This window comes from Aulonocara stuartgranti, assembly GCF_965226115.1.
Source record: "Aulonocara stuartgranti genome assembly, chromosome: 4".
Lineage (NCBI taxonomy): Eukaryota > Metazoa > Chordata > Actinopteri > Cichliformes > Cichlidae > Aulonocara > Aulonocara stuartgranti.
Window position 1 is genome coordinate 4,844,855 of NC_138942.1, and position 26,633 is coordinate 4,871,487.

General features: G+C 39.6%; 1 protein-coding gene and 2 long non-coding RNA genes across 10 annotated transcripts in view; 2 read left to right on the plus strand and 1 right to left on the minus strand.

The window, feature by feature from the left end:
• The window catches only part of LOC309704319 (amine sulfotransferase-like), a 137,880-nt gene that overhangs the window by 58,465 nt on the left and 52,782 nt on the right, over positions 1-26,633 (minus strand). The window lies entirely within an intron of this gene.
• Positions 859-3,131, plus strand: LOC309704490. Its single transcript, XR_014276272.1, has 3 exons — positions 859-882; positions 974-1,969; positions 2,399-3,131. It is a non-coding gene; the product is annotated as an uncharacterized lncRNA (long non-coding RNA).
• Positions 16,838-19,110, plus strand: LOC309705677. Its single transcript, XR_014276585.1, has 3 exons — positions 16,838-16,861; positions 16,953-17,948; positions 18,378-19,110. It is a non-coding gene; the product is annotated as an uncharacterized lncRNA (long non-coding RNA).

Genomic DNA, 26,633 nt, shown 5'->3' on the forward strand with positions numbered 1-26,633 from the left:
CCCTCCAACTCTTCCATAGACTCTAATGTTAAAATGGCTCAGAAGGTTCGTTTGAAAATCAGAAGAGCATGGTGTCTTTCCACTGTCACCACGTCCATATAATAAGCTCCACAGGCATGAAAACTGAGAATTAGGTAGACTAGACATTGCTGTCGCTCACGGTGAAAGAATTTTGTCAATACGACTTTTACTTTTCATTTGGGAGCGATTTGTTTCGGCCTGACTTTTCTGTTCATTTTAAGCAGCAAAAGTGAGGTGCATGTCTGTGTCCGTGTGTATGGAGCCCTTGGGTGCAGTCACTATAGCAACCAGGCTCACACCTGCCTGCTTAACGAGCTCTGTCTCTCACTCTGCCAAGATTAAATCAAAAATGTGTGTTACATCTAAGCAGTTGTAGTAAGATTAACTTTTTCAATAGGTACAATAAGACAGGTTTGACAGGCTTTTGCCACAGATTAACAGTATGTCAGTAGTTAATATAGGCTAACTGAATAGAGCCCTGAATTATTGCCCTGTTAAATTCAAGTTGATTGTGTATTGGTGGACTTGTCTTCTCCACACAGGTTTTTCATACCTCGGCAGTTTTAGTCAGTTGATGACTTTAAAATAATCTTTTCTGACTGGATAATTAAAGCTCACAGCATCTACCTGTCTGTAGTGTATTTTCCCACATTTTAAATAATCGAATCTCATTTAATGTCTCTGTTTTTAGTCTGTATAGTTTATCTCCCCACGAATACGCTCAAAGTAGTCTTAAAATAAAATCCATAAAACAGTTCAAGATGACATACTTTTTATTTGCTAATTTAATGCCAGTTGCCCTCTTTCCTGAGTATAAGTGAATGAGTGACATAAAGAGAAAAAGTACCAATTTGTATGCTGGTGAGTCTTGTGTATTTTTTCTCTGTCTCTCTATGACAGAGAAATATATATGCTCATTATTGATGTTCAAACTGATGCTCAAATTTCCAAGCACCACCTGAACGCCTCATCAGTCTTTAACTAATCACTGCACCAACTGCCGTCATTCCGCTTTGCTCTCTGCTGTGGTAAGTACAATACACTCAGTACAGCACTGTTTTAATTTTATGGTAAAAATACATGTTTGACATTTAAACTCACATATCAAGTCTTTTTAAAGTTCAACAGAGTTCAAAGAATAAAGAAAGCAAAAAAAGAATAACCTTTGCTACCATTTATATAGGTTTATGACTTTTGCTGTTAGCAGCAGTGCTAACGCTAGCTTCAATGCTAATGCTAGCTATAGTGCTAACACTAGCCTTAGCAGTTGTTAACTGACAAAAAGAATATTCTTGTGATATTCCTGTGATATTTATTGGCGGTCAGTGAGACAAAAGTAACAAATGAGATTTATTATTGCCATTGTGCCTCAGTTTTAACAGTAAGAGTACTTCATGACTTTTGCTGTTAGTAGCAGTGCTAATGCTAGCTTCGATGCTAATGCTAGCATCAATGCTAACGCTAGCTATAGTGCCAACACTAGCCTTAGCAGTTTTTAACTGACAAAAAGAATATTCCTGTGATATTCCTGTGATATTTATTGGCGGTCAGTGAGACAAAAGTAACAAATGAGCTTTATTATTGCCATTGTGCCTCAGTTTTAACAGTAAGAGTGCTAGTTCTACCAGCAGTGCTAACACTAACTGAAGTGCTAACGCTAGCATTCCTGCTAGCGTTAGCAGCGATGCTAAGGCTAGTAACAGTCTAACAGTAGCCTTATATAAGTACTTAAATAAATACTTCAGTTAATTAGTTTGAATTATAAAATGGCTGCTGTATCAGCTGGTGTGCTATATTACTCTATAATTACCCTGCTGACTATAAGTTCAGTGTATCATGTCGTGTGGGCTTTGTTTTTTTGTTAGTCTGATAACACTGTACAGACAACTAACATGTTATTTCTTGTCTTACACTTTCAGGAACTTGACTCACATCTGTGCTTTGCCTGGTAGGTGTGCACATACTGTTAGAGAAGTACACCAAAATTTTAAAAAAAGAGTCTGACTAATATAAGCTTTAAAGTGATGGGTTCAAACTTTGTGCTAGACCTTTTAAACACATTTTTATAATAAATACACATAAGTTCAGCTTAACAATTGGGCTAAAATATTTTTTTCGTACATTTTTGCACATTACATGTGATTAGTTAACAATTCACTCAATCATATTTGTATTTAAAAATATTATTGCTGAATTTAATTAAATATTTATTCTTTTAAAAAGTGCCAAATTGTGCAACTTTTTGCACATGGCAGCCGACAACAGTTTAGCTTGAATATTTGTTTTGTCCTTTTTCAGTAGTCACAATTAGTTCATACAATTACCATGTAATATAATTTTATTAAAATTATTTTTTTTTCTTGTTTTTTGTTCACAGTGTGCAGAAGAAGAACAAGGACCAGATCTCCAGTCTTCTATCTCACATCCCAACCCCCCAACCCCTCTATCTTCTGTCCTACTCCACCTGTTGTCTCTGCCTTCTTTCCATCTGTATTTCACCCTGTGGTTTGTGAGAAATTTTGCCAAACCAAGAATCTTATTGCGGTTTGATTTAAAGCCGTGTCTCTCCTGCTCTGTCTGTTCTCTCTGCTAAATTTTCTCTCTACCTGTTTTTCACTCTTTGGCTTGCTGCTGAAAAATGCACAAGCCAATAAAGCAATAAAGAGTGCATATTTTGCCTCAACCTGAGAACAAACTGAACAAACAAAGAAAACTCTGCGGTTTGATTTAAAGCCGTGTCTCTCCTGCTCTGTCTGTTCTCTCTGCTAAATTTTCTCTCTACCTGTTTTTCACTCTTGGCTTGCTGCTGAAAAATGCCAAGCCATTAAAGCAATAAAGAGTGCATATTGCCTCTACCTGAGAACAAACTAAACAAATAAAGAAAACTCTAATTCACGGTTTGATTGTGATTTCCCAGCCGTGTTTCTCCTGCTCTGTCTGTTCTCTCTTCTAAATTTTCTCTCTAGCTGTTTTTCACTTTGCGCTTGCTGCTAAGTTGTGCCAAGCCAATAAAGAGAGTGCATATTATTCTCTCGACTGACAAACTGTCAAACAAACAAAGACATCTGTTTCTGAGAAATAAAAACTGAAATATAAAGACAAAGAGAACATCTGCTGTGTGCCACTCTTATTTTATAAACATATTTTCTAAAGACTAAGAGAAACACTTGTGTAAAAATGCCAAGGAAGCAGAAAAAGTCACAAGCTGCAAAACAACGCTGGAAGAAGTTCCATGAGTTTCATGAAGTACCAACATGTGAACAAGCTGAGTGTGATTTTCCTCAGAGCTCTGCAGAAGACTTTGTGTCTGCAAAGACCAATGCTGATGGTGTCAAACAGGCAGGTCAACATGTTCCTGCACATGTACAACAGGTATCCTATGCAGATGCTGTAAAGATTGGATTGCAGCATGAATTTAATGATCATCAGGTAAACCATAGAGACCAACCTGAGGTGTCAAGTGCCCCACAGGTGGGTTATGCTGATATTGTAAAAAGAGGCCGTCACAGTGATGTGGCAGGACCATCTCATGCAGAAAGAGTGAACTTTGAAAACCAGCCCTCTGTTACACATATCTGTGCATCTCACAGCCAGGCTCATCCCAAATATGGAGACTCCAGAAACAAGCAGTGCACATGTAACTCACTCACATTTCTTGCTTTCCTTCATGAGAATGATAACATGACTACAGCTGACCTTAATCTGGTCTTGGATAAAGGTGATGTGATGTACAAAGAGGCCAAGAAAAGATTTCCTAAAAATATTCATTTGGCTACCGATGAGCTGCCAGACAAAGTTGATGCTCGCAGGTCTATGTATCATGTCGACATGACACAGCCTTCCCGGTATGGGACATTTGAAGAACCTCCAGAGGAGGCAGTAGATACCTTTCTCAGCTTAGAAGCAGGACTGAGCTGCCTGTTGTCAGATGTGCAGTATGCCTTATTGATTATGAGTGGATTGTGTATCGCAGTGTTCAGATCCACATCAGGCAAATATGGTTTCTTTGATCCACACTCCAGAACAGCCAGTGGTCTTCCTCTAGCACTATGGTCACGTGACCGTGGTACGGCTGTGATGGTGAAATTCACACTCCTCAGTGACATGATTAAGAGGCTCCAGGATTCTTATGAAGGGATGGAGATATCACCTTCTTGTACCTATGAACTGAAGCCTGTGCAGTTCTACAGTATGAGCACAGTCAACCTGAGTGATACTATCACAGACACAGTCTGCAGACCAACAGCTGCCACTGCTGTGGGACCTACTCACTCTGATACAACTGAAGCAAACTCCTCTACTCCAAGGAGAAACACAACCACTGGTCTGACTGAGAACATCTTTTGTCAAATGTCCATTTACACGCCACTGGTGAAACAAAAAGAAGTCCGCATGACTCAGTTCACACCATATGAAGATCAGAATGAACCTCCTAATATACCAACTGAAGAACTATGCAGTGAATTAAATTTGCTTCCATCAAATGATGTTTTTTCATGCCAATCAAATGCTGCAATAAAAAATGTTGCTGCCTGTGACCTTTCTGATATAGTTTTACAAAAACTGAAAAAAGTTAACAAACAACAAAGGCACAAAATGAAAAGAAGATTAATGGCATCAGAGAAACCCAGAAATCAGAGAAAAGAAAACCAAAAAAGGAAAGAACGACAAAAGTATGCTTCAAATAAAGAGTACAAAGAAAAGAAAAAATCTTGCACAAGCGGGGCATATAAAAACAATCCTGAAGTTAGACAAAAACAACAACAGTATGTTAAAAGACGTTACTGTGAGAATGCAGAATTCAGACAGAAACAACAACAGTATGTTAAAAGACGTTACTGTGAGAATGCTAAAGTTAGACAGAAACAAAAACAATATATTAAAAGACGCTACTATGAGAATACTGATTTCAGAGAGGAGAAAAAAAGCTATATCAGTAAAAGGTATCGAGAAAGCCCAGAATTCAGAGAGAGACAGAGATCTCGTGTGACTCAGCGTTATGCACGTGACAACGCATTCAGAGTAAGACACAAACAACTAATGAAACAACTAATGCGAGACAGGTATCAAAGTAATCTTGCATTTAGGATTATGCACAACATGAGATGTGCAATGAAAATAAAAAGGAAATACAGATGGGTGAACAGACAAACCCAAGAGAGTGACAACAGTGTGATCAACGAGGCCATATCTGTGTTCAAATCACAAATCAAAGCTGGACCATCATACCCATGTACTGTATGTTTCAAGGCTTCATTTCCAAACCAAGTACGACCCTGCAGAAGGTCAAATTATGTCAAAAACCCACATGTGGTTGCAACATGTTTGACAGGAAAGTATGTTCATGATTGTGATGAAAACTGCAGAAATGAGCAGTGCAATGTGCCTGATGAGAGAAAGAGAGAGTGGATTTGTCACACCTGCCACGATCATCTTAAAAATGGATCCATGCCAGCACTTGCTGTTGCCAATAAACTGGATCTTGCTGATACTCCACCTGAACTGTCTGATCTCAACATACTGGAGAGACATCTCATAGCCAAGTGCATACCATTTGCCAAGATCATTCCTCTTCCCAAAGGCAGACAAAGAGCAATTAGAGGAAATGTGGTCTGTGTCCCATCCGAGGTACAGGAAACTGTTGAAGCATTGCCTCGATTGAGAATTAATTCTCAGGTCATGAGAATAAAACTGAAGAGACGCTTGTCTTACAAAGGTCATCAGCTGTTTCAGACTGTAAGCTGGTCTAAACTTGTGCAAGCACTGCATAAACTCAAGCAGATTCACCCACAGTATAAGGATGTGAGCATCAGAGATGATGCTGAGCTGTGTGATCCAACACTTCCTGATGAAGATGATGATGATGATGATGATGAAAACATGAATGAGGACGATTATGATGAGGCTGATTTAATGGAAATTGACAGCTGTGAGAAAAATGCACTGAGTGAAGCACAAAATAAAAATGAACAGGACATTGACACGTTACCCTGTGATGGTGAACAATCGCATGAACAGATGAGAGATGATTCAGAGCAAGCAGATGGACTGACTAATGGTGGTTTTGCACTCGAGTCCTGTTTGCAGCCCCCTGATGTGGCTGAGGAGATATTATGTTTCAGTGAAGGAATCTACTCTGTTGCTCCTGCAGAGAGAAACAATCCAATAAGTTTTTTCAAAACACCTAAACTGGAGGCCATGGCCTTCCCTGTGCAGTTTCCTACAGGCCAAAACACACTTGATGAAAGAAGGCTGATCAAAGTATCCCCCAGTGGGTATTTCAAATCAAGACTTTTCTGCATTGATGATCGTTTTGCCAAAGACACAAACTATTTGTTCTTTGCACAGTTTGTGACTGAAATACACTTGGCTACATCCAGCATGACAGTACAGTTAAGGAAGGCAAAGCCTCTGACCAGAGATGGTAGAAAAATAACCTCAGGCATGTTACAAGATAAACATGAGGTGGAGAAACTGGTGCGAAATAAAGATGCAGTGAGATTCATGCAGCCTCTGAGAGGAACCCCAGCCTATTGGGAGAAAACAACAAGAGATCTTTTTGCCATGATCAGACAGTTGGGAACTCCCACGTTCTTTTGCACATTTTCAGCTGCTGAAATGCGCTGGCCTGAAGTGATCGAGGCAATAACAAGGCAGCAAGGTGAACAAGTGAATTTTGAAGGACTCGACTGGTCAGCAAAGTGTGACATCCTGAGAAGCAATCCTGTCACAACAATGCGCATGTTTGACAAGAGAGTTGAAGCATTATTCAGAGATTTACTCTTATCTCCCGCAGAGCCACTTGGCAAAGTCATTGACTACTTTTACAGAGTTGAGTTTCAGCACAGAGGAAGCCCACACATACACTGCCTCCTGTGGGTAGAAGGTGCTCCTGTGTTTGAGGAGGATGATGAGCAAACTGTTCTTGATTTTATAAACAAATACATCACAGCTCAGCTGCCTGATCCACATAAACAACCTGAACTGTACAAAAAAGTAACAGAAGTGCAAAAACACAGTAAGAACCACACAAAGACGTGCTTTAGGAGTTTAAGCTCCGGGTGCCGTTTTGGTTTTCCCAAACCACCCTGCAATGAGACAATGATCACAAGACCCAGTGAGGATGATGCACTGGAAGTAGAAACGGCAAAGAACAAGCTCAGACCACTGAACCAGCTGCTGAATGAACCTGAAACTGCTTCCATGAGTTTAGAGCAGCTCTTGGAAAGATGCAAGTTGACACATGCAGAATATGAGAGATACCTGAATAAAATGAACATGAGGAGTACGATCATACTAAAGCGTGATCCAAAAGACTCTTGGATAAACGGCTATAATCCACATCTGCTTGAAGCCTGGAACAGTAATATCGACATAAGCTTTGTTTTAGATGCTTTTGGTGCTGCAAATTATTTAATGAAATATATATCAAAAAAAGAGGGCGGGCTATCTGAGTACCTGAAAACTGTCATTGAGAACTCCCATAAGGACAGTGTAAATGAGTGCGATGAAATGAGAGCCGTCATGCAGGCATATTCAAAGAAGCGAGAGATCAGTGCACAGGAGTGTGTTGCTCGTGCATGTGGTCTTCACATGAAGCAATGCTCACGTGCTGTAATATTCATTCCAACTGATGATAATCCTGTGAAAATGAGTCGTCCCCTGTCAGTTCTGGACAACACAACACCTGAGTCTTCCAATGTTTGGATGACATCTTTGAATGACAAATACAAAGCCAGACCTGAAACACCAGAGTATGAGGAGATGTGCATGGCAGACTTTGCTGCTACTTGCAGGATTGTCTATGGCCAACAGAAAAAAGGTAAAGATGTTTTGCCCCTTCTCAATGAGATGGGGTTTGTGCAAAGGCGCAAAAACAATAAGCCTGCTATCATCAGATTTCACCGCTGCTCACAAGAAAAACATCCAGAGCAATATTACGGAAGACTGCTTAAACTGTACCTTCCTCATCGTTCAGACCACGAACTGAAAACACCATCGTTGCCAACCTATCAGGCTTTCTATGGTGCTGGCTGTGTACAGCTACCAGGTACTGACCATCTTGAGTACGTGCAACACATTGTCAAAAGAAACAGAGAAAAATATGAGAAAAACAGTGAGGAGATCGAGAGCGCTGTTGAGGAATATGAGCAGAACAGAGGTGTGACTGACGAATGGTGTAATCTGGCACCTGAATCAGATCTCGTAAGGTTGCCACTTGTCGAACAAGAAAGAGAGCGAGACAATGAAAATGAACAGGAAGATGTGCCCGACTACAGCCGTCAGGCTGATGCTTCAACAGAAGTCAGAGCCATCAGGGAACCCCCTGCTATTGATCCCACATTGTTACGTCAGATGTTTCAAAATCTGAATAAGAAGCAAGCCTGCATATTTTATGCAGTTAGAGACTGGTGCATTAAAAGAGTCTGTGCTCTAAATCCAGAGCAGTTTTTCTTTTATATTAATGGTGGTGCTGGAACAGGAAAATCACATCTAATCAAATGCATCTACTCAGAAGCATCTAAGATACTGAGCAAAGTGCCCAGATATGCAGATGACGTTGACATATCAAAACCCACCGTCCTGTTAACTGCTTTCACTGGGACTGCAGCTTTTAACATTTCTGGAACAACACTGCATTCTCTTCTCAAGCTGCCTAGAAGCTTAAAACCTCCCATTCAGGGACTTGGCAATCAGCTGGATGAAGTCAGATCAGAACTTTTGAATGCTGAAATAATCGTCATTGACGAAGTGTCTATGGTGTCAAGACATCTGTTTGCATATGTAGATGCAAGACTCAAACAGATCAAAGGGACTCGGAGACCCTTTGGAGGCATGTCAGTCATTGCTGTCGGAGACTTCTATCAGCTACCCCCAGTGCGACAGTCTAAACCTCTCTGTGTGCACGACCCGTCTGAGATCGACCTGTGGCGGGAGCATTTTCAGATGATCACTCTGACTGAGATTATGCGTCAGAAAGATGATGTTGTCTTTGCTGAGATGCTGAACAGAATTCGTGTAAAAGGAAAGTTGGATGAGCTTTGTGAAGCAGATAGAAATTTGTTGTTACAGGCCATAACTGAACCAGCCCATTGTCCGACTGATGCATTGCACATTTTTGCAACTAATAAAGAAGTGGATGCACACAACTCTTCAACACTGGCTCTGCTCCACACTCATATCATTGACATCCATGCAGATGATTATAGAAAAGATCCTAGAACTGGCAGAATGGCACTTCAAGACAGACCATTGAAAGGAGGTAAAAACGAGTTACCAGACACACTGAAAGTTGCAGAAGGAGCTCGTGTCATGCTCACCAGAAACATTGACATACAAAATGGTTTGGTTAATGGAGCTTTTGGAATACTACTTAGAGTAGTTTACTCTGAAAATGACCAACACATCATCAAGCTTGGACTTAAAATGGATAATGAGACATCTGGAAAGAATAACCGCACACCAGCAGACGACATGGTGTACATTGAGAGAGCAGAGGAGAATCTGAAGCAGAAAGGAGTGGTACGAAGACAGTTCCCAGTGAAGCTGGCCTTTGCATGTACAATACATAAGGTACAGGGTATGACAACTACATCAGCTGTTGTCTCTCTTAAGAGCATTTTTGAGCCCGGCATGGCCTACGTAGCTGTCAGTAGAGTGACGTCTCTCAGTGGACTGTATCTTCTTGATATGGAGGAGAAAAAAATATTCACCAACCCAGAAATCACTGCAGCGCTTGAGAACATGAGACAAGCCAACCTTGATGACATGATGCCTCTTCTACACGTGAGGCAAACACTGAGCAGGTCAGAGGTTTTCACCATTGTTCATCATAATACAGAGGGACTGCCAGCTCACATTAATGACATCAAAAGTCACCATGAATTGTGTCTAGCAGATGTTTTGTGCCTAACAGAAACACACCTGCGGGGCTCTTTTGTCGCAGAGAGTCTCCACTTGGAAAATTACAATTTGTTCAAACGCAACAGACACCTGTCCTACACAAACTTTCCCCAGATGGCAAACAGAAGTGGTGGTGGAGTTGCTGTTTATGTGAAAAGTGACATTCAAGTGCATGAAAAACAGTACATCCATAATGTAACTGACCTTGAATTTCTGGCTTTAAAGGTTGAAGCACCAGTCAGTGCTCTGATTGCAGTTGTATACAGACCTCCAGACTACACTCTGAGGCCATTCCTGAAAAACCTGGTAAGCCTATTAGACTCATTGGAGATCATGGACTGTCATCCCATCATAGTTTGTGGTGATTTTAATGAGAATGTTTTATCCAGTGCAAACAAACCAATCCTGGAGCTGTTTGAGTCTAGGGGATACGCACAGGTCATCACTGCCCCTACCACAGAGAAGAACACACTGCTTGACCTAATTTTCATTTCTCAGTCAGATCGATGTCTCCATTCTGGAGTCATGAAGACCTACCATAGTTACCATGACCCAGTATACTGTGTATTGTCCTGTGATGATTCATGATCTAGATCTTTGAATACAGTAAGTAATATCTATATTTTTGAATGACTTAAGAAAGTAGAGCGATATTTAAAAGTTGACGCTCTGCATTGCAGTATAATGGTTGAATTGTTTACATAAAATACAATTACATGAATTAAGTAATGATATCAGTAAAAGATGACAATTTTATTTATCACAGAAAATCTAAAGTTCACTAACAGTAACCTATAAATGTCAGAAAAATCAAATATAGCAGTTTAAAATGAATAGTGTAGGCATATCCTCTCTGCAGCCAGGCTTCAACATCCTGCCAGGCTGCCCCAGTCTCACTGTGGCTGGGAGGGAGGGAGGGTGGACCAGAGGATTGCCTACACAACACATAAATGTTCAACAGCTTCTTCATTGTTTCTGAGAGAACAATAATGACTAAAGGTTGCTTTTTAAACAAACAAACAAACAAACAAACAAACAAACAAACAAACCTAATTACAGCAATAATGACAGTTAAGCCACTTTATGTGTGCCTCTATTTTGAAATACTATTTACAAAAATGTTATTATTTTGGTTTGTTATAAACTTTAAACTTTTTCAAAAGTATACGATTATATTTTTGGACAAATCTTTCGATGAAACATACATTTTTATGAGCTTTTATCATGTTTCGGCCAGTGCAATCATCAGGGTGGGTCTGGGTTGATAACTGCACATTTCTGGCCAGAAATGTTTCAGCAGTGTTACATAAGTAGTACATATGTAACACTTGCTTTCTGTTACCAGCTGATACCCTACATTTGTATAGACATTGGATGGTGTGAGGTTGGGGAGTTGAGGGGGGGGGGGTTACGGTGGGAGCTGAGGGGGGGGGTGTTAGGTTTCCTTTTTTCTTTTTCTTTTTTAAGAGAGACACAGTCCTCCTGTGTCTTCTCCAAGCTTCACATGTAAGATCCAACAGTGTGAAGCACATAGCAGCTAGAAACTGTAATGCCACAGATCAGAGAAACTTCATCATCACCATCTTCATCGCCGTACGATCAGAGCGTGAGACTTCACATCTGGAGCACAGGAGACATTCTGTGATAAGTCCTCCTTCTAGCTTGTCCCACAAGCAGTCGGTGAGATTTACTCACAACAAAAAGGGTTAATGACATTATTTCCATGAAAACATGTATTCATTCTTTGTGAAGTGTTTAAATTGTGTTTTCACTTGACCTTAGGAGTGTTAGAGTGTATTGTAATGTCTGTACTCAGGTGTTTCCCTCTGTGATCCATCCCCATCAGAGCTGAGACACTCAGGACTGAACAGACTGCACAGTTTCTGTGACCGAGCCTCCAAAACACCTTCTTTGAAACCACTCATGATAGAAGGGCTTCATATTTGCAGCAGCACTACTACAGGTATTCAGTTTATTACAGGATGTGTTTGTTTCTTAGGACCAGCTCTGAGTGCACACTACCTAACATATACACCTTTCTGTTCATTACAAACCAACTACTCTGGATCATATGGCCAGTTGGCAGGAATGTTGCTGCAGGAAAACATCCCTGGAGATCACCATCATTGTCAGACTGACTGTGCCTCCTCTGTGCAGTGTCAAGATCCTCTCTAAATGAGTGTGTAAGTTAACATTTTCATTATTTTATTCCCTTTGACAAGACAAGTATCACTGATATTTACATTTACAACTACATATGTTCCCGTTTTCTGCTCTTCTTTTAAAGTCCTCAGCTATCCTGCTTCTGTGCTGCTTGCCACACATCAAACACTGGCCGGATGACAGGGAGGATCCACTCTGAAGTCACTGGACGTGATGAGGATCATATGGGACTTCATAGTTTCACAGAAACATTGTGCTCTGTGATTACAGGTTTTAAATGGACATAATGACTGCCTCTCTCTGATCAACAGGCTAAAGGATTGTTTTCATTGTTAGTGCTCTGTACAATGTATGCTTATTTAATATTTCATCACAGAGCAAACCTTTATTTATTTAACATTTTTTTATTTTGTTTTAATGTTGAATTAACTGTGGGGATTTTTTTAAGTGGGCACTTGGGATGTCATATGACCAGAAATGTGGTAACTGGAATTCAACAGTATGGAAGAAAAAATCTGCTGAGAACGAAACACATACAAAAACCCCCAAGAAAATTCAAATTCATTCCATGTAATCCAATCTAAAACATTTTAAACTGCTGAACAGCAACACAAACAGTGTTAAAAAACAGTGTTAACAGAATGATTATGATGATTTTGTACCAAAGTTTCAGGTCACATGGCACACCTAGTGTGTAGTGTGGGGTATCAGCTGGTAAGTATAGGTTTTTTCATATTTGTGTCCTTAGAGTTTAGATAGATAAAGCCTTGTGTATAATAATTAGTCATAACCACAACTCAAAGTCAGGGACTAACTAAATTTGGGACTTTGTGTCTGAGCCCAGGTTAAAACAATGTGTAAAAAAGCATTTAGTGGCATGGCTGAACAATGCTGTATTGATACTTATTTATCCATGTTCACAAAAAGGACTAATGTGTTTATTTGATTATTTGCATGTGTTAAACTGTGTCACCACCTTAGGCTTTCATTTGAGTTTACTCACAAATCTCTATACAGTTCTCTTTTACCACTGTGTGGACTCTGTTTACATTAAAACATAAAAAAGAATGAGTAATAAAAAGATGTGTAGACAGATCAGAAGATTAAGTAGACCGATAGAAACAGCTGTTCAGCCATGTTCTAAGAAACCAACACAATTTAAAGGTTCAGGATTGTGGTTTTAAAAGTTGAATTTTCATGTATTTCATATGTTGCTCATTTTTTATTTAGTTATTTAATTTAGTTATTTTTCTTTATTCTACCAGTCCTTTTCAGAAAGAAGCTGTATATGACTTAAGATTTTTATGTTATTTTCTATGACATACAAAACAAATTGATGTATGTAATACTATTAAACATGATATACACATGTGTATATGTCTGAAAAACATCATGCTGTATATTAAAGTTTGTATTTTCTCCAGAATTTTTGTTCATCTTTTAAGTTCATTTCAATTAGAAGAATATGAACTTTTAATATTCATTCAGAGGTTTTCTGACTCTAAATTTTCTTTTGTCATTACTCATCTTTTTATTATTTACATTTTAAACATGCTTAGCTTTTTCCAACTTCTTCTGTGTGAACATCAGCTTTCAAAAGTTCTGCACTTTTATTTTCAGGTTAAAAATTCTGTATTTTCCAGCTCATTCAGATTTTTAACTCAAAATTCAGCAATTAATTCATTTCAGTGCATACATTCAGATTCAAGCATTCACACTGCAGTTTCTTCAGAAAATGCACTTTCTAGTTATTATATTTTATCTATTCCGTACGTTTTTTGTACTCCTACTCCTTCAAAACCGTTCAACTTAGAAAAACCATTCAAACACCATTAGATTCCTATTCTTTTGGACATGACTGCTTCTACTTTTCTCATTTTTAACATTTATATTTTTAATTTTATTCAACTTTATTCAACAAAAATTTCCCATGTATTTCAATGGGGAGACCCTTCAAATTCTCATTCAACTTACTCATTTTTAAACTCTTACTACTTCCACATACATTGACATAGAGCCACCATTCAAACTTTAAAACGAAGACAAGACATTCAACTATTCAACTTGTATTTATCTTTTCAATATCTATTATACTTTTTCTTCAGTTCCAGTTTAAGTTTCATGATGTTTTTTCAGCCGTTTCAGAGTTTATAATGGGTGTGTATGGGACGGAATGTTGGGGCTAGAGTGAGGCAGCTCAACTGCTAGAGTGAGAGGAGCAAAAAAATTAATCTTAAAATCTTTTTTAAAACTGCTGCTGTGTCCGCAGCGTTTGCTCTACAGGTATGATTTTACCCTCAAAACGTAGCCATCGCTGTCCTCTTTCATCCAATGTGTTTACTATTGTCCTAGGTGTTACGGTTCTCTCATAAATGTCATCAATGCACAGCCTCCTCCTTCCAACTCTTCCATAGACTCTAATGTTAAAATGGCTCAGAAGGTTCGTTTGAAAATCAGAAGAGCATGGTGTCTTTCCACTGTCACCACGTCCATATAATAAACTCCACAGACATGAAAACTGAGAATTAGGTAGACTAGACATTGCTGTCGCTCACGGTGAAAGAATTTTGTCAATACGACTTTTACTTTTCATTTGGGAGCGATTTGTTTGGGCCTGACTTTTCTGTTCATTTTAAGCAGCAAAAGTGAGGTGCATGTCTGTGTACGTGTGTATGGAGCCCTTGGGTGCAGTCACTATAGCAACCAGGCTCACACCTGCCTGCTTAACGAGCTCTCTCTCTCACTCTGCCAAGATTCATCTTAAACACTTCTCTTTCAACTGCTGCTGTGTCCACAGTGTTAAAGCCATCATTTTACCCTCAAAACGTCGCCATCGTTGTTCTTTTTCCAACATCTTGTCTTTCAAAGCTCAGAGATGTAAACTTTTTAAACTGTGTGGGTCCAAGTGGAGGGATCACATTTTAGTCATTCAGTGATTCAAAGAATATGACCTTTTAATATTCTTTCAGATGTTTTCTGACTCTAAATGTTCTTTTCTCATTTCTTAGGTTTTTCTAATTTACAATTAAAACATTTTCAGCTTTTTTCCAACTTCTTCTTCTGTGTAACCTTCAGCTTTTAGCAGTTCAGCACTGTTGTTTTCAGGTTAAATTCAGGTTGTTTTTTTTTTTATTTTTATCTCATTCAAAATTTTTAACTCAAAATTCAGCAATTAATTCATTTCAGTCCATACATTCAGATTCAAGCATTCACACTGCAGTTTCTTCAGAAAATGCACTTTCTAGTTATTCTATTTTATCTATTCCGTACGTTTTTTGTACTCCTACTCCTTCAAAACCGTTCAACTTAGAAAAACCATTCAAACACCATTAGATTCCTCTTCTTTTGGACATGACTGCTTCTACTTTTCTCATTTTTAACATTTATATTTTTAATTTTATTCAACTTTATTCAACAAAAATTTCCCATGTATTTCAATGGGGAGACCCTTCAAATTCTCATTCAACTTACTCATTTTTAAACTCCTACTACTTCCACATACGTTGACATAGAGCCACCATTCAAACTTTAAAACGAAGACAAGACATTCAACTATTCAACTTGTATTTATCTTTTCAATATCTATTATACTTTTTCTTCAGTTCCAGTTTAAGTTTCATGATGTTTTTTCACCCGTTTCAGAGTTTATAATGGGTGTGTATGGGACGGAATGTTGGGGCTAGAGTGAGGCAGCTCAACTGCTAGAGTGAGAGGAGCAAAAAAATTAATCTTAAAATCTTTTTTAAAACTGCTGCTGTGTCCGCAGCGTTTGCTCTACAGGTATGATTTTACCCTCAAAACGTAGCCATGGCTGTCCTCTTTCATCCAATGTGTTTACTATTGTACTAGGTGTTATGGTTCTTTCATAAATGTCACCAATGCACAGCCTCCTCCCTCCAACTCTTCCATAGACTCTAATGTTAAAATGGCTCAGAAGGTTCGTTTGAAAATCAGAAGAGCATGGTGTCTTTCCACTGTCACCACGTCCATATAATAAGCTCCACAGGCATGAAAACTGAGAATTAGGTAGACTAGACATTGCTGTCGCTCACGGTGAAAGAATTTTGTCAATACGACTTTTACTTTTCATTTGGGAGCGATTTGTTTCGGCCTGACTTTTCTGTTCATTTTAAGCAGCAAAAGTGAGGTGCATGTCTGTGTCCGTGTGTATGGAGCCCTTGGGTGCAGTCACTATAGCAACCAGGCTCACACCTGCCTGCTTAACGAGCTCTGTCTCTCACTCTGCCAAGATTAAATCAAAAATGTGTGTTACATCTAAGCAGTTGTAGTAAGATTAACTTTTTCAATAGGTACAATAAGACAGGTTTGACAGGCTTTTGCCACAGATTAACAGTATGTCAGTAGTTAATATAGGCTAACTGAATAGAGCCCTGAATTATTGCCCTGTTAAATTCAAGTTGATTGTGTATTGGTGGACTTGTCTTCTCCACACAGGTTTTTCATACCTCGGCAGTTTTAGTCAGTTGATGACTTTAAAATAATCTTTTCTGACTGGATAATTAAAGCTCACAGCATCTACCTGTCTGTAGTGTATTTTCCCACATTTTAAATAATCGAATCTCATTTAATGTCTCTGTTTTTAGTCTGTATAGTTTATCTCCCCACGAATACGCTCAAAGTAGTCTTAAAATAAAATCCATAAAACAGTTCAAGATGACATACTTTTTATTTGCTAATTTAATGCCAGTTGCCCTCTTTCCTGAGTATAAGTGAATGAGTGACATAAAGAGAAAAAGTACCAATTTGTATGCTGGTGAGTCTTGTGTATTTTTTCTCTGTCTCTCTATGACAGAGAAATATATATGCTCATTATTGATGTTCAAACTGATGCTCAAATTTCCAAGCACCACCTGAACGCCTCATCAGTCTTTAACTAATCACTGCACCAACTGCCGTCATTCCGCTTTGCTCTCTGCTGTGGTAAGTACAATACACTCAGTACAGCACTGTTTTAATTTTATGGTAAAAATACATGTTTGACATTTAAACTCACATATCAAGTCTTTTTAAAGTTCAACAGAGTTCAAAGAATAAAGAAAGCAAAAAAAGAATAACCTTTGCTACCATTTATATAGGTTTATGACTTTTGCTGTTAGCAGCAGTGCTAACGCTAGCTTCAATGCTAATGCTAGCTATAGTGCTAACACTAGCCTTAGCAGTTGTTAACTGACAAAAAGAATATTCTTGTGATATTCCTGTGATATTTATTGGCGGTCAGTGAGACAAAAGTAACAAATGAGATTTATTATTGCCATTGTGCCTCAGTTTTAACAGTAAGAGTACTTCATGACTTTTGCTGTTAGTAGCAGTGCTAATGCTAGCTTCGATGCTAATGCTAGCATCAATGCTAACGCTAGCTATAGTGCCAACACTAGCCTTAGCAGTTTTTAACTGACAAAAAGAATATTCCTGTGATATTCCTGTGATATTTATTGGCGGTCAGTGAGACAAAAGTAACAAATGAGCTTTATTATTGCCATTGTGCCTCAGTTTTAACAGTAAGAGTGCTAGTTCTACCAGCAGTGCTAACACTAACTGAAGTGCTAACGCTAGCATTCCTGCTAGCGTTAGCAGCGATGCTAAGGCTAGTAACAGTCTAACAGTAGCCTTATATAAGTACTTAAATAAATACTTCAGTTAATTAGTTTGAATTATAAAATGGCTGCTGTATCAGCTGGTGTGCTATATTACTCTATAATTACCCTGCTGACTATAAGTTCAGTGTATCATGTCGTGTGGGCTTTGTTTTTTTGTTAGTCTGATAACACTGTACAGACAACTAACATGTTATTTCTTGTCTTACACTTTCAGGAACTTGACTCACATCTGTGCTTTGCCTGGTAGGTGTGCACATACTGTTAGAGAAGTACACCAAAATTTTAAAAAAAGAGTCTGACTAATATAAGCTTTAAAGTGATGGGTTCAAACTTTGTGCTAGACCTTTTAAACACATTTTTATAATAAATACACATAAGTTCAGCTTAACAATTGGGCTAAAATATTTTTTTCGTACATTTTTGCACATTACATGTGATTAGTTAACAATTCACTCAATCATATTTGTATTTAAAAATATTATTGCTGAATTTAATTAAATATTTATTCTTTTAAAAAGTGCCAAATTGTGCAACTTTTTGCACATGGCAGCCGACAACAGTTTAGCTTGAATATTTGTTTTGTCCTTTTTCAGTAGTCACAATTAGTTCATACAATTACCATGTAATATAATTTTATTAAAATTATTTTTTTTTCTTGTTTTTTGTTCACAGTGTGCAGAAGAAGAACAAGGACCAGATCTCCAGTCTTCTATCTCACATCCCAACCCCCCAACCCCTCTATCTTCTGTCCTACTCCACCTGTTGTCTCTGCCTTCTTTCCATCTGTATTTCACCCTGTGGTTTGTGAGAAATTTTGCCAAACCAAGAATCTTATTGCGGTTTGATTTAAAGCCGTGTCTCTCCTGCTCTGTCTGTTCTCTCTGCTAAATTTTCTCTCTACCTGTTTTTCACTCTTTGGCTTGCTGCTGAAAAATGCACAAGCCAATAAAGCAATAAAGAGTGCATATTTTGCCTCAACCTGAGAACAAACTGAACAAACAAAGAAAACTCTGCGGTTTGATTTAAAGCCGTGTCTCTCCTGCTCTGTCTGTTCTCTCTGCTAAATTTTCTCTCTACCTGTTTTTCACTCTTGGCTTGCTGCTGAAAAATGCCAAGCCATTAAAGCAATAAAGAGTGCATATTGCCTCTACCTGAGAACAAACTAAACAAATAAAGAAAACTCTAATTCACGGTTTGATTGTGATTTCCCAGCCGTGTTTCTCCTGCTCTGTCTGTTCTCTCTTCTAAATTTTCTCTCTAGCTGTTTTTCACTTTGCGCTTGCTGCTAAGTTGTGCCAAGCCAATAAAGAGAGTGCATATTATTCTCTCGACTGACAAACTGTCAAACAAACAAAGACATCTGTTTCTGAGAAATAAAAACTGAAATATAAAGACAAAGAGAACATCTGCTGTGTGCCACTCTTATTTTATAAACATATTTTCTAAAGACTAAGAGAAACACTTGTGTAAAAATGCCAAGGAAGCAGAAAAAGTCACAAGCTGCAAAACAACGCTGGAAGAAGTTCCATGAGTTTCATGAAGTACCAACATGTGAACAAGCTGAGTGTGATTTTCCTCAGAGCTCTGCAGAAGACTTTGTGTCTGCAAAGACCAATGCTGATGGTGTCAAACAGGCAGGTCAACATGTTCCTGCACATGTACAACAGGTATCCTATGCAGATGCTGTAAAGATTGGATTGCAGCATGAATTTAATGATCATCAGGTAAACCATAGAGACCAACCTGAGGTGTCAAGTGCCCCACAGGTGGGTTATGCTGATATTGTAAAAAGAGGCCGTCACAGTGATGTGGCAGGACCATCTCATGCAGAAAGAGTGAACTTTGAAAACCAGCCCTCTGTTACACATATCTGTGCATCTCACAGCCAGGCTCATCCCAAATATGGAGACTCCAGAAACAAGCAGTGCACATGTAACTCACTCACATTTCTTGCTTTCCTTCATGAGAATGATAACATGACTACAGCTGACCTTAATCTGGTCTTGGATAAAGGTGATGTGATGTACAAAGAGGCCAAGAAAAGATTTCCTAAAAATATTCATTTGGCTACCGATGAGCTGCCAGACAAAGTTGATGCTCGCAGGTCTATGTATCATGTCGACATGACACAGCCTTCCCGGTATGGGACATTTGAAGAACCTCCAGAGGAGGCAGTAGATACCTTTCTCAGCTTAGAAGCAGGACTGAGCTGCCTGTTGTCAGATGTGCAGTATGCCTTATTGATTATGAGTGGATTGTGTATCGCAGTGTTCAGATCCACATCAGGCAAATATGGTTTCTTTGATCCACACTCCAGAACAGCCAGTGGTCTTCCTCTAGCACTATGGTCACGTGACCGTGGTACGGCTGTGATGGTGAAATTCACACTCCTCAGTGACATGATTAAGAGGCTCCAGGATTCTTATGAAGGGATGGAGATATCACCTTCTTGTACCTATGAACTGAAGCCTGTGCAGTTCTACAGTATGAGCACAGTCAACCTGAGTGATACTATCACAGACACAGTCTGCAGACCAACAGCTGCCACTGCTGTGGGACCTACTCACTCTGATACAACTGAAGCAAACTCCTCTACTCCAAGGAGAAACACAACCACTGGTCTGACTGAGAACATCTTTTGTCAAATGTCCATTTACACGCCACTGGTGAAACAAAAAGAAGTCCGCATGACTCAGTTCACACCATATGAAGATCAGAATGAACCTCCTAATATACCAACTGAAGAACTATGCAGTGAATTAAATTTGCTTCCATCAAATGATGTTTTTTCATGCCAATCAAATGCTGCAATAAAAAATGTTGCTGCCTGTGACCTTTCTGATATAGTTTTACAAAAACTGAAAAAAGTTAACAAACAACAAAGGCACAAAATGAAAAGAAGATTAATGGCATCAGAGAAACCCAGAAATCAGAGAAAAGAAAACCAAAAAAGGAAAGAACGACAAAAGTATGCTTCAAATAAAGAGTACAAAGAAAAGAAAAAATCTTGCACAAGCGGGGCATATAAAAACAATCCTGAAGTTAGACAAAAACAACAACAGTATGTTAAAAGACGTTACTGTGAGAATGCAGAATTCAGACAGAAACAACAACAGTATGTTAAAAGACGTTACTGTGAGAATGCTAAAGTTAGACAGAAACAAAAACAATATATTAAAAGACGCTACTATGAGAATACTGATTTCAGAGAGGAGAAAAAAAGCTATATCAGTAAAAGGTATCGAGAAAGCCCAGAATTCAGAGAGAGACAGAGATCTCGTGTGACTCAGCGTTATGCACGTGACAACGCATTCAGAGTAAGACACAAACAACTAATGAAACAACTAATGCGAGACAGGTATCAAAGTAATCTTGCATTTAGGATTATGCACAACATGAGATGTGCAATGAAAATAAAAAGGAAATACAGATGGGTGAACAGACAAACCCAAGAGAGTGACAACAGTGTGATCAACGAGGCCATATCTGTGTTCAAATCACAAATCAAAGCTGGACCATCATACCCATGTACTGTATGTTTCAAGGCTTCATTTCCAAACCAAGTACGACCCTGCAGAAGGTCAAATTATGTCAAAAACCCACATGTGGTTGCAACATGTTTGACAGGAAAGTATGTTCATGATTGTGATGAAAACTGCAGAAATGAGCAGTGCAATGTGCCTGATGAGAGAAAGAGAGAGTGGATTTGTCACACCTGCCACGATCATCTTAAAAATGGATCCATGCCAGCACTTGCTGTTGCCAATAAACTGGATCTTGCTGATACTCCACCTGAACTGTCTGATCTCAACATACTGGAGAGACATCTCATAGCCAAGTGCATACCATTTGCCAAGATCATTCCTCTTCCCAAAGGCAGACAAAGAGCAATTAGAGGAAATGTGGTCTGTGTCCCATCCGAGGTACAGGAAACTGTTGAAGCATTGCCTCGATTGAGAATTAATTCTCAGGTCATGAGAATAAAACTGAAGAGACGCTTGTCTTACAAAGGTCATCAGCTGTTTCAGACTGTAAGCTGGTCTAAACTTGTGCAAGCACTGCATAAACTCAAGCAGATTCACCCACAGTATAAGGATGTGAGCATCAGAGATGATGCTGAGCTGTGTGATCCAACACTTCCTGATGAAGATGATGATGATGATGATGATGAAAACATGAATGAGGACGATTATGATGAGGCTGATTTAATGGAAATTGACAGCTGTGAGAAAAATGCACTGAGTGAAGCACAAAATAAAAATGAACAGGACATTGACACGTTACCCTGTGATGGTGAACAATCGCATGAACAGATGAGAGATGATTCAGAGCAAGCAGATGGACTGACTAATGGTGGTTTTGCACTCGAGTCCTGTTTGCAGCCCCCTGATGTGGCTGAGGAGATATTATGTTTCAGTGAAGGAATCTACTCTGTTGCTCCTGCAGAGAGAAACAATCCAATAAGTTTTTTCAAAACACCTAAACTGGAGGCCATGGCCTTCCCTGTGCAGTTTCCTACAGGCCAAAACACACTTGATGAAAGAAGGCTGATCAAAGTATCCCCCAGTGGGTATTTCAAATCAAGACTTTTCTGCATTGATGATCGTTTTGCCAAAGACACAAACTATTTGTTCTTTGCACAGTTTGTGACTGAAATACACTTGGCTACATCCAGCATGACAGTACAGTTAAGGAAGGCAAAGCCTCTGACCAGAGATGGTAGAAAAATAACCTCAGGCATGTTACAAGATAAACATGAGGTGGAGAAACTGGTGCGAAATAAAGATGCAGTGAGATTCATGCAGCCTCTGAGAGGAACCCCAGCCTATTGGGAGAAAACAACAAGAGATCTTTTTGCCATGATCAGACAGTTGGGAACTCCCACGTTCTTTTGCACATTTTCAGCTGCTGAAATGCGCTGGCCTGAAGTGATCGAGGCAATAACAAGGCAGCAAGGTGAACAAGTGAATTTTGAAGGACTCGACTGGTCAGCAAAGTGTGACATCCTGAGAAGCAATCCTGTCACAACAATGCGCATGTTTGACAAGAGAGTTGAAGCATTATTCAGAGATTTACTCTTATCTCCCGCAGAGCCACTTGGCAAAGTCATTGACTACTTTTACAGAGTTGAGTTTCAGCACAGAGGAAGCCCACACATACACTGCCTCCTGTGGGTAGAAGGTGCTCCTGTGTTTGAGGAGGATGATGAGCAAACTGTTCTTGATTTTATAAACAAATACATCACAGCTCAGCTGCCTGATCCACATAAACAACCTGAACTGTACAAAAAAGTAACAGAAGTGCAAAAACACAGTAAGAACCACACAAAGACGTGCTTTAGGAGTTTAAGCTCCGGGTGCCGTTTTGGTTTTCCCAAACCACCCTGCAATGAGACAATGATCACAAGACCCAGTGAGGATGATGCACTGGAAGTAGAAACGGCAAAGAACAAGCTCAGACCACTGAACCAGCTGCTGAATGAACCTGAAACTGCTTCCATGAGTTTAGAGCAGCTCTTGGAAAGATGCAAGTTGACACATGCAGAATATGAGAGATACCTGAATAAAATGAACATGAGGAGTACGATCATACTAAAGCGTGATCCAAAAGACTCTTGGATAAACGGCTATAATCCACATCTGCTTGAAGCCTGGAACAGTAATATCGACATAAGCTTTGTTTTAGATGCTTTTGGTGCTGCAAATTATTTAATGAAATATATATCAAAAAAAGAGGGCGGGCTATCTGAGTACCTGAAAACTGTCATTGAGAACTCCCATAAGGACAGTGTAAATGAGTGCGATGAAATGAGAGCCGTCATGCAGGCATATTCAAAGAAGCGAGAGATCAGTGCACAGGAGTGTGTTGCTCGTGCATGTGGTCTTCACATGAAGCAATGCTCACGTGCTGTAATATTCATTCCAACTGATGATAATCCTGTGAAAATGAGTCGTCCCCTGTCAGTTCTGGACAACACAACACCTGAGTCTTCCAATGTTTGGATGACATCTTTGAATGACAAATACAAAGCCAGACCTGAAACACCAGAGTATGAGGAGATGTGCATGGCAGACTTTGCTGCTACTTGCAGGATTGTCTATGGCCAACAGAAAAAAGGTAAAGATGTTTTGCCCCTTCTCAATGAGATGGGGTTTGTGCAAAGGCGCAAAAACAATAAGCCTGCTATCATCAGATTTCACCGCTGCTCACAAGAAAAACATCCAGAGCAATATTACGGAAGACTGCTTAAACTGTACCTTCCTCATCGTTCAGACCACGAACTGAAAACACCATCGTTGCCAACCTATCAGGCTTTCTATGGTGCTGGCTGTGTACAGCTACCAGGTACTGACCATCTTGAGTACGTGCAACACATTGTCAAAAGAAACAGAGAAAAATATGAGAAAAACAGTGAGGAGATCGAGAGCGCTGTTGAGGAATATGAGCAGAACAGAGGTGTGACTGACGAATGGTGTAATCTGGCACCTGAATCAGATCTCGTAAGGTTGCCACTTGTCGAACAAGAAAGAGAGCGAGACAATGAAAATGAACAGGAAGATGTGCCCGACTACAGCCGTCAGGCTGATGCTTCAACAGAAGTCAGAGCCATCAGGGAACCCCCTGCTATTGATCCCACATTGTTACGTCAGATGTTTCAAAATCTGAATAAGAAGCAAGCCTGCATATTTTATGCAGTTAGAGACTGGTGCATTAAAAGAGTCTGTGCTCTAAATCCAGAGCAGTTTTTCTTTTATATTAATGGTGGTGCTGGAACAGGAAAATCACATCTAATCAAATGCATCTACTCAGAAGCATCTAAGATACTGAGCAAAGTGCCCAGATATGCAGATGACGTTGACATATCAAAACCCACCGTCCTGTTAACTGCTTTCACTGGGACTGCAGCTTTTAACATTTCTGGAACAACACTGCATTCTCTTCTCAAGCTGCCTAGAAGCTTAAAACCTCCCATTCAGGGACTTGGCAATCAGCTGGATGAAGTCAGATCAGAACTTTTGAATGCTGAAATAATCGTCATTGACGAAGTGTCTATGGTGTCAAGACATCTGTTTGCATATGTAGATGCAAGACTCAAACAGATCAAAGGGACTCGGAGACCCTTTGGAGGCATGTCAGTCATTGCTGTCGGAGACTTCTATCAGCTACCCCCAGTGCGACAGTCTAAACCTCTCTGTGTGCACGACCCGTCTGAGATCGACCTGTGGCGGGAGCATTTTCAGATGATCACTCTGACTGAGATTATGCGTCAGAAAGATGATGTTGTCTTTGCTGAGATGCTGAACAGAATTCGTGTAAAAGGAAAGTTGGATGAGCTTTGTGAAGCAGATAGAAATTTGTTGTTACAGGCCATAACTGAACCAGCCCATTGTCCGACTGATGCATTGCACATTTTTGCAACTAATAAAGAAGTGGATGCACACAACTCTTCAACACTGGCTCTGCTCCACACTCATATCATTGACATCCATGCAGATGATTATAGAAAAGATCCTAGAACTGGCAGAATGGCACTTCAAGACAGACCATTGAAAGGAGGTAAAAACGAGTTACCAGACACACTGAAAGTTGCAGAAGGAGCTCGTGTCATGCTCACCAGAAACATTGACATACAAAATGGTTTGGTTAATGGAGCTTTTGGAATACTACTTAGAGTAGTTTACTCTGAAAATGACCAACACATCATCAAGCTTGGACTTAAAATGGATAATGAGACATCTGGAAAGAATAACCGCACACCAGCAGACGACATGGTGTACATTGAGAGAGCAGAGGAGAATCTGAAGCAGAAAGGAGTGGTACGAAGACAGTTCCCAGTGAAGCTGGCCTTTGCATGTACAATACATAAGGTACAGGGTATGACAACTACATCAGCTGTTGTCTCTCTTAAGAGCATTTTTGAGCCCGGCATGGCCTACGTAGCTGTCAGTAGAGTGACGTCTCTCAGTGGACTGTATCTTCTTGATATGGAGGAGAAAAAAATATTCACCAACCCAGAAATCACTGCAGCGCTTGAGAACATGAGACAAGCCAACCTTGATGACATGATGCCTCTTCTACACGTGAGGCAAACACTGAGCAGGTCAGAGGTTTTCACCATTGTTCATCATAATACAGAGGGACTGCCAGCTCACATTAATGACATCAAAAGTCACCATGAATTGTGTCTAGCAGATGTTTTGTGCCTAACAGAAACACACCTGCGGGGCTCTTTTGTCGCAGAGAGTCTCCACTTGGAAAATTACAATTTGTTCAAACGCAACAGACACCTGTCCTACACAAACTTTCCCCAGATGGCAAACAGAAGTGGTGGTGGAGTTGCTGTTTATGTGAAAAGTGACATTCAAGTGCATGAAAAACAGTACATCCATAATGTAACTGACCTTGAATTTCTGGCTTTAAAGGTTGAAGCACCAGTCAGTGCTCTGATTGCAGTTGTATACAGACCTCCAGACTACACTCTGAGGCCATTCCTGAAAAACCTGGTAAGCCTATTAGACTCATTGGAGATCATGGACTGTCATCCCATCATAGTTTGTGGTGATTTTAATGAGAATGTTTTATCCAGTGCAAACAAACCAATCCTGGAGCTGTTTGAGTCTAGGGGATACGCACAGGTCATCACTGCCCCTACCACAGAGAAGAACACACTGCTTGACCTAATTTTCATTTCTCAGTCAGATCGATGTCTCCATTCTGGAGTCATGAAGACCTACCATAGTTACCATGACCCAGTATACTGTGTATTGTCCTGTGATGATTCATGATCTAGATCTTTGAATACAGTAAGTAATATCTATATTTTTGAATGACTTAAGAAAGTAGAGCGATATTTAAAAGTTGACGCTCTGCATTGCAGTATAATGGTTGAATTGTTTACATAAAATACAATTACATGAATTAAGTAAT